The sequence below is a fragment of the Erigeron canadensis genome, chromosome 8 (genome assembly GCF_010389155.1).
Source record: "Erigeron canadensis isolate Cc75 chromosome 8, C_canadensis_v1, whole genome shotgun sequence".
Classification (NCBI taxonomy): domain Eukaryota; kingdom Viridiplantae; phylum Streptophyta; class Magnoliopsida; order Asterales; family Asteraceae; genus Erigeron; species Erigeron canadensis.
The window spans coordinates 8,244,755-8,251,914 of record NC_057768.1 but is presented as its reverse complement, the minus strand read 5'-3'; positions in this window follow the sequence as shown (position 1 = coordinate 8,251,914).

Sequence of the window (7,160 nt, the reverse complement as noted above, 5' to 3'; positions counted from 1 at the left end):
TGTTTTGGGTAGCAGATAGTGTTAGTAGTAAGGATGGTTCGATGTTTGGTTGGTTGGGAGGAGGATGGCGATAGTGGACAGGGAGAGGAGGGCTTTGGTAATGGAACTGATAGAGTGGTCACAAAAGCCCATGGTGGATCATGGCGGTTTGGGGATGGAGTTAAACTTGTAGTGGAGAAAAGGTTAGTCGATGTATCGAAAGAGGATTGGGGTTTGTACTGTTTGAGAACATCACTGTAATTGTGCCATGGTAAACTGGTTACATGTAGGGGAAGTGGATGATTTAAAAGGTAATAGGCTTCGTCAAGCGAGCATGACGGTGATAAGACCCGAACATTGGTGGAATCTAAGCATTTGTAGCCTTTATATTGCGAGCAATACCCAATAAAATACACGGAAGACTACGGGGTGCTAACTTATGTTCCGAATATCCCGTAAGTATGGGTAAACCCACACCCAAAACTCGAAAGTTAGTATAAGTCGGAACCACCGAACATAATACCTCAAAAGGTGATCTGTTATTCAGACTTGAGTGGGTAATCGATTTATAATGTAAACTCACTGAAGAAAGCATGTTCCCAATATGGGATCGGCAGATTGCTATTAAAGTAATGCCAAACCAGTCTCGACAACATGTCGATGCTTCCTTTCAGCCCGACCATTTTGTGGTGGTGTATACGGCATGATACGATGCAAGGTGCCATTGGCATCAAGAAGATGTTTCATATTTCGATTAAAAACTCTGTGCCACCATCGCTTTGAAAGACTTTAATTTTCCTCGAAAACTGATTTTGAACAAAAGTTAGAAATGTGGAGAAGGTGAAAAAAACTCAGACTTGGTTCTTAATGGTAAAACCACGTGAACCTGGAGAAATCATCCACAAATTTACGTATAACCGATACTTATATACCGAGGAATAGGGGCAGGTCCCCATAACACAATGCACCGGTCAGGCAATGGATGCACTTTTTCATTTATTTGAAATGGTAAGCGATGTCCTTTGAAATTTCACAAGTAGCACAGATCTCAGGTTTGGGTATTATGGAGTAAGATTAATACAACCAAGTTTACTCAAGTATAAATTGTATCATAAGAGACTGGCCCAATCTAGAGTGCCAAAGTTCAAAAAGGCTTTATTAAAACAGCAGTAAAGGCTTTGGGTCCTGACTTCAACACGTACAAGCCATCATCATCACATCTTCCTTGTGCTAGCACTTGCTTCGTTTGTTCGTTTGAATGTAAAAATATGGGTGGAGAAATAAACATCCATGTTATTATGTTTAGTTAATTTACTCACTGAAGTAGATTTCTCATGAGATGTGGACCACCAAAACATCATTCAAAGAAATTCTATTAGATAGGCGATGGAAACCAAATAGAGTTATAGGAAGTGAATTACCATTACCAAACAGAACCTTGCTATCACCGTAAGATGAGCCGACTTGTGAAGGTTTGTGGCAGCCGGAGTCATGTGATCAGTGGCAGCGCTATCGGCAGTCCAATCAGGGCCCTGGAAGCAATGTTGCACTGTAAAGAAATGCGTTGAAATATCTAAGCAACAAGTGTCTTGAGAAGAAAACGATGGAAGGGCTGACAACTAGGCATAATGACCATCTTGTTTCGACATAATTGGCAGTGCGGGGTTCGGCGTCCACAACTACGACCTGTGAAGTCCCTCACTCGATGGTTTAACCCACACATGTAAAATACAAGTCAAATAATCACTAGATAGGACTAGTATGAAACTTCAAGTAAGACTAGATTGGACTAGTATTACGATAAATATAAATGCAAGAATATATATCGCGTAATACGTACTTAAGCAATATAAAGATAAGCAAGTAAGTAATGGTGAGACACAATGTAATTTTCAAGTGTATTTTATTTATTGATGTTAAATAAATACAAGGTTGTTGCGGAACAATATTACAAAGTAAGTATCTAAACAACCTATGAATTACAAGTGATCTAATCTTTGCTAAATAAACTCTTTGATCGAAATACTTAAAGTTGTGAAGTATGACTGTTTAGATCGAGAGTATTAGCAAAGGCACCAAATTGCAAAAGTATGTATTTGGATAGGAAGTGACTTGGTATTTATAGGCAAAAAGAATAAATATAATATTCTTTTTGCCGTACAAATATGGTTACATGCATTTAAGAAATTACTTTAATTCCTTAAAGCATTGATTAAAGTACAAGAATAAGTCACATGATAGTGACTTGTCTTCTAATTAACCAACCACCTTTACATGCGTGTAAGGCTTTTAACAAAAGACAATGGATTGTCGGTTAAAGGCATGTAAAGGCATAAAGTCAATTCCTCGTAATCAGTGTTCAGACTTGTAAGGTCTAGAACACTGACAAGGACTCCAGTCAGGAGATCTGGTAAGTCTTCCAGTGAGCTCCGCTATTTTGTAGACTTCTTTTCAGACTTCAGTGAGAATGTTCTTCAGTGGAAAGATCTTGACTGAGTGAAGTCCAGTGAACAAATCTGGTGGAATCCAGATTTCTATACAAGTAAGTTGTTCACTGGTCTTCACATAATTCTGGACAAATCTTCAGAGGGCTCCAGTAGTCACGTCTGGAGCGGGTCCAGTAAATCTGGACCTAACAAATTCCCCCTATTTGTTTAGAAATTATGCAAGGATTTTCAAGCTTTTATCTATACAAGTTTGTGCTTGAAGAATCCTTGAAAATTTGACTAAGTCTAATTTGAATTCTGGAGAGCCACTTTATAGATCATTAGTGTTCCCAGTTTGTACATTTTAATTTCTAGACTTAATCTGGATAGTACTTGTAAAAAATAGGAATTGCAACTTATATTTACAGACATCAACTGGAGGAAAGTTACAATTTTATCAACATGAAATAATACAAGTACAATATCAGAGTCAGGCCTTTTCTTTTCAGCATGCCCAGATGGCTCTTCAGTGGCCTTCCTCTTTACACCTGAGATGAAGACGAAGTAAGAGAAGTCCTTAGGCCCAGCTCCATCTCCATCAATTCCTTCCTCATCCACTCCTTGCCAATCCTCTTCATAAAGTATTTAACATCCTGGGAGACATCTTTACCCCTGAATGAAAGACCAATCTCTCTTAATTCTGACCACCCCAAAGCCCTGATTGAAGTGTCTTTTCTTTCATCAGTAAAGTTCCCTTCTCTGAAGAGTTTGACATGGAACTTAGAGAAGTTGTCATGATTTTCTGCCAGATGGATCTCAGCACCCAGTATTGATCGGACATCAGCTCTAAATTGACAAATGTTCATACTTTTCTTTTGTCTGAGCCCTTTTCACCATTTCATCCACTTCCCTGGACACTTTTCTCTGTTCAGCAACTTGTTGAAATTTTTCTTTGTTTACCTTTCAGTTGTGTTCAAGGGAATGAAGGTGCTAAGATCTCATCTCTGGCAGCTTTGGATTTTCTGGCTGGTGCCTTGGGCAAACCCTTAACCTTCTTCCTATATTCATGCTCCAGAGCAGTTGCATTACTCCTTACTTGTTGCTGGAGATTTTTCAATTCTTCTCTTCTCTGGGCAATAAGATCCAGTATGCTCACACCATAAATTTCAGAATCATATACTTGTTCATCCTGAGCATACATGGATCGAATATAGACGTCATCCAAGGCATCCAGACACTTCTTTAGCCTGGGATCATCCTTCATCTTTTTGCAAACTTCAATTTGTACGCCCAACCTGCCAGCGTTGTAAGAATCCAGAGTCCCATGCCTGGCCATATCTAACTGGTGAGCAATCAAGTCATCTTTTAGATTCTTCTTGAAAATTTCAATCAAGATGCACTCTTGCTCCAGTCTCTTTGCCTTGGCCTCATCAGCAGACACATATTCCTCTTCTGCTTCATCTGTTGTTCCCCAGACACCACTTTCTTTCTTTTGAGACTTTTCATTGTGGTTGGGATGTCTGGGAACTCTTCAAATACTGGCTCACTGGCATCAGTACCAGCAGCCTCTTCATCAACTTGTCCACTGGCTTCAGTACCAGTGACATCTTCTCCAAAAACCTTCTTCCAGACTTCGATCTTCTTCTTAAGATCACAACCTTCTCTGTACCAGAACCAGAACCTTCCCCCTTGGAAGCATCTCCAGATTGAAGATGATTCCACACCTGATCCTTATGTCTGTCAGCAGAGTCAAATGTTCGACCAGACACTGGAGCAATGTTGTTCACAGTTTTCCTCAACTGCATCACTTCCTTTTTAATTATTTCAAGATCTTGAGGAAAGTGGCGAGGCAACTGGGCGTCGATCATCTTCATTACTTCAGGCAGCAACCCGTCACGGAGATTTCTAAGGAGAGTTTCAGACACCTCCTCAGTGATTTCTTTCAACATATGTCCCCTGAACTTTCTAACAACTTCATCACTGAGGGTGCTGACCACTGAGTTTTTCTCCAGCGTTGGCCTGCTCTCCAGAGAACTTATTCTGGTGGTCAAATTCTGAACATCACCAGTCAGACTTGCCAGAGGTTGAGCAACTTCAGTTTGAATGGCAGTCTGAACACTTCTCACCACATCCCCCTTGATTCCCTGGACTGCAACTTGTATTGATTCAGAATTTCTATTTGTTGCCACAACAAGTTCATCCAGCTTCTCAAAGACTATCTTCTCATTCCCAGCAAATATGTTCATTTCTGACTTAAGATTATTGGAAATTAGAGTTTTGAAGTCAGAAATGACCTGAGAAGAAGCCTGAAGTGATCTCTCCAGGTCCGCCACCTTATCAAAAAGGCCTTGGACCTCGGTTGAAGAAGAAGAGGAGAGACCACTGGAAGGATTGGTTATTCTGGTGATGGATGATACTGGCAACACCTTGTGATATTTTCAGTGGTTGGTGACTGCCAGTGGTTCAAAATGTTGAATTTCTGGTGCAGAAGGTGATTCAAGAGTTGTTGTTGTTTGTTCTGGAAGAGGTGTTGGTGTATTTTTCTGGGGTGGAGGAGGCATATCAGATAGAATTGACTGGGAGACAGAGTGGATGGTGCGATCAATTTCTTCTTCTCCCAGAAAACTCATATTCACATCAAAATCATTATCCTCAGACAGTGGAGAATCAACCATATCCCAATCTAGACCGGTTCCACCTGTCTGGTCCTCTACTTGTACATTCTCCACCCCAACATTCAAATCAATCTGAGCCACCTGCTCCAGATTATCTCCTTCAACCTGCCTAACTTGTTCCCCCTCAACCTCTTCAACAATTAGGGACCCATCAGCAGCCATGATGTTCCCACTTTCAGCAGTTGCTACTGGAATGACAAGAGGTGATCCAGACCCTCTTTCTTCTTCACCATTTCCTTCTACTTGTACTGGGGAAGTGGTTGCTGGGGCAGTTTCCTGACCAATTTCTCCAGAATCTTGATGAGTTGATTCTAAGGGATGATACCAGAACTCCGTCTCTCCTAAGACGACGAGTTCTATTCCTTGGCCTGGTGGGATTAGGTGGAATTTCAACAATATTCACACCAGGCTGCTGAAGATCTGGGGCGATCTGGGAAATAGGTTGCACCCTTTCAGCAGTAACATCATCAGCAATTTCCTCATTGTAATGAGGCTCACCAGCAACCTCCTCATCAGGTGATGATGCAATTGCATCTTCTTGAATTCTGAATTGATAAAGCATCACCGATGGAATGTCGACCTCAGTAGGAGATGAGGTCAACTGGTTGAGGTCCCTCAGATATTCACACATTGAAAAATGAGTTTGTATTTACAGAGTACTCATTCTTCAAGGCCCTTCTGAATATGATGGACAGAAATCGAATGTATGGAATGAAGGCCTTCCTGCTCTTGACCCTCAATCTGTCCACCAGATCATTAAAGAAGATCTGGGCAAAGTCCACCCTGTACCCATCCACAAGCAGTAAGCAATCTGGAGTTGTGTCTGGTTTATCTGATCTAAACCTCCAGAACTGCCACCCAAACACTCAACAAGATGAGTGAAGAAATATCTCCATGAATCTGTCAGCCTGCTCATATATACAGTGCCCTTCCTGAGCAGCTGACCATTCTCATCCACTATTTCTGTGTGCCCCATCAACCTGCACACCTCCCTGGTATTGATTCCAGATGGAATCTCAATGGGCATTTCATTCTCATCGAAGTAATTCATCCTCAGGGCATCTCTGAGGGAATCAACAGTTATGGTGAAGTGTTTGGTGCCTTGTTTAATGTGTAGTGGATGGATTCATCACTTGCCACGTACACAGCAGTATACCAGAATTCACAAAGAGAGTCATGATACATTTTGCCCGGATTTAGGGTTAGGGCACCATAGAGTGGACTACTCAAGAAGAAGGTGTTCAACCTTCCAATGATTGAAGTTGCAGTGTGATTTGTTGAGAGTTTGGCCATCCAGTTATTCATGTTTATGCGGATGGCATCGGCAGAAAGAAATATATGATTTGCCTTCTTGACATTATCAGCAGGAGTATAATTTATGGATAGAAGATTTTTAGGAGATGGTTTAGGAGCCATTTTAAATATATGAAAATGAAAGTGAAGGAGTTTAAGATTGAAGACAGAAATTTAATAAGAGAGATGATGATGATTGGAGAGTAATGAAGAAGGAAATAAATGAAGGAATTTGAAGATATGGGAGTAAATGATTTTCGAGATGAAACTGAAAGTGAAGGTAATGAGGGTATTTATAGAAGAAAGAGAAAATGGAATTCAAAACGGTAATTTTGAAAAATTTCAAAACAATTTTGATCGTTTTGACATCCGCATTTAATGTTTCCCATCACACATAAATGTATGACGGTTGACAGCCCACAAAAATTACCGACTTGCACTTTTGGTCTTCCCAAGGTAACAAAACCATCATTTAAGTTGAAAAAGTCATGCCACGTAAGGTGAACAGTAACTGTCCAGATGAAAAATTTGTAAGGTTGGCATGCACTATCCTTAAGTATTAAAAAGAAATTATTTGACCCATAAAGACTCATTTTAATGCATTTGGAGGTTGACTGGACACTCCAGTTTCACTGGTGGATTAGGCCAGTAGAACATGCATTAATGGTACACTGGAGGGACACTCCAGTAAGTACCCAGATTTGACCATTATGGTAATCCTCAAACACGCACATCAACTAATATAAACAAATGAGAGGGACACATTTACAAAGCAACTGAAGTCACT